Here is a 2,026-nt window from a genome sequence, read left to right as displayed (position 1 = left end):
GTGTTGATCTACTGTGATGGACTATATTCTTCTCACCAATGCAATGGTACAGAAGAGTTCCAGGGAACTCATGATAGAAGAGGATCTCCAAATCCAGGAAAAAAAACAAAAAAAGAACTGTGGAGTATAGATACTGAATGAACCATACTATTTCTTTTGGTTTTGGTGCTGTTGTTTTTCTATTTTGAGGTTTTTCGTCATTGCTCTGATTTTTCTCTTATAACATGACTAATGCAGAAATATGTTTAATGTTATTTTATATATATATATGTATATATATATGTATATATATGTGTGTATATATGTGTATATATATATATATATATATATATATATATATATATATATAACCTATATCAGATTACCTGCTGTTTAGGGGAGGGGGGAGGGAGGGGAGGGAGGGAGAAAAATCTGAAATTGGAAAGTTTGTATAAACCAAAGTTGAGAACAATCTTTACATGTAACAGGAAAAAAAAAAAAGAGAATACAGTCGAGCCAGAAGCGCAGGGAAGGGGAACCCACTGCTTGATTCCCGGCTGGAGCCACCCTTAGCCACCTCTGTACCTTCACCTCGACTAACCAACACTTTTCCATCCTACTGTTCAAGCAGCAGCCACTGCGCAGCCACCTCCTCTCTCTGCCTCCTCGTCTAAGCTGCCTCCACCTTCTCCTCCTCCATGATGACCTTGTCTCCCTCTCAGGTGCAACAGAACTACCACCAGGACTCTGAGGCCACCATCAACCCTCAGCTCTAGGCCTCCTACGTCTATTTGTCTATGTCTTACTACTTGACCGAGATGATGTAGCTCTGAAGAACTTTGCCAAGTATTTTCTACACCAGTCCCAAGAAGAACAGGAGCATGCTGAGAAGCTGATGAAACTGCAGAACCAACTCGGTGGCCACATCTTCCTGCAGGACAGCAAGAAACTGGACTGCAATGACTGGGAGAGTGGGCTGAACGCAATGGAGTGTACTCTGCACTTGGAAAAAATGTCAATCAGTCATTACTGGAACTGCACAAGCTGGCAACTGACAAAAACGACCCCCATTTGTGTGATTTCATCGAAATCCACTACCTGGATGAATAGGTAAAGTCTATCCAAACCAACTGGCGTGATCATGTAACCAATATGGCATAACGGGGGCCCCAATTCTGTCATAGTGGAATATCTTTTTTTGACAAGCACACCCTCAGCGACGGTGACAATGAGAGCTAAGCCACACCTGGGAACTGATGGTGCCACTCCTCCAGTCTTTCAGTTGCATGCATATTTTGGTTCATCTGACCTTTTTTCATCAATCTGTACCAAAAAACTACCACCAATTTACATCCCAATAAGTGACTTGGAACTCGATGAGGGGAAAAAAAAGAGTATACAAGTGAAAGAGCAGTGGCTCTGAAATCAGAGGAGCTGGGTCTCAAGTTCCACCTCTGATACTATTATTTGTCCAACCATGGGGAAGTCACTTCATGTCACTGGACCTCAGGTCTCCTTATCTGTAAAATGGATAGGGCCAGCCTAGATGACTCTAACATATGCCCTCTCTCTAAATCTATGGTTAACTTTCAAATAAACACTGATAACATTGTAAGCATAACTAAATAAGGTTATTCTTGAAGTTGTTATGAGAAATATGGTTCTTATATTTCATTTTCCCAGGGACTAACTCAGATTTCCCCAGAGTTATTCAGGAGAGGCATAATGTTTAGATCTTGTTTTCAGGGCCTAAAACTCATTCTTTTAAACGAAGAAGTACCCAAATTGAATGCCTGCTCATTTCCAGATGGTCTAGAAATCCCATGGTAGCGAGAGATATTTAAGACTATACAGTACACCATGAATTCAAACATGTCCATCCATGTCATTTGCAAAATCTATACCACTATCTCTTTGGGACATGCCTTTTGAGGCAGAAAATCTAACGTTTAACACACTAATAACAGAAGGAGCAGTAAATAAACCATTAGACATGACAACCATTTGTTATACATAATATATGGTTCTCTGAGGGGCCAGCTAGGTG

At 40.8% G+C, this 2,026-nt stretch overlaps 1 pseudogene; it reads left to right on the top strand.

Moving 5' to 3' along the window:
• The first annotated feature begins 677 nt into the window (after positions 1–677).
• Positions 678–1,140, top strand: LOC122755121 (annotated as a pseudogene).
• The last annotated feature ends 886 nt before the right edge of the window (positions 1,141–2,026 follow it).

Source organism: Dromiciops gliroides, chromosome 4 (assembly GCF_019393635.1).
Source record: "Dromiciops gliroides isolate mDroGli1 chromosome 4, mDroGli1.pri, whole genome shotgun sequence".
NCBI lineage: Eukaryota > Metazoa > Chordata > Mammalia > Microbiotheria > Microbiotheriidae > Dromiciops > Dromiciops gliroides.
This window is presented reverse-complemented; position numbering and strand designations above follow the sequence as displayed.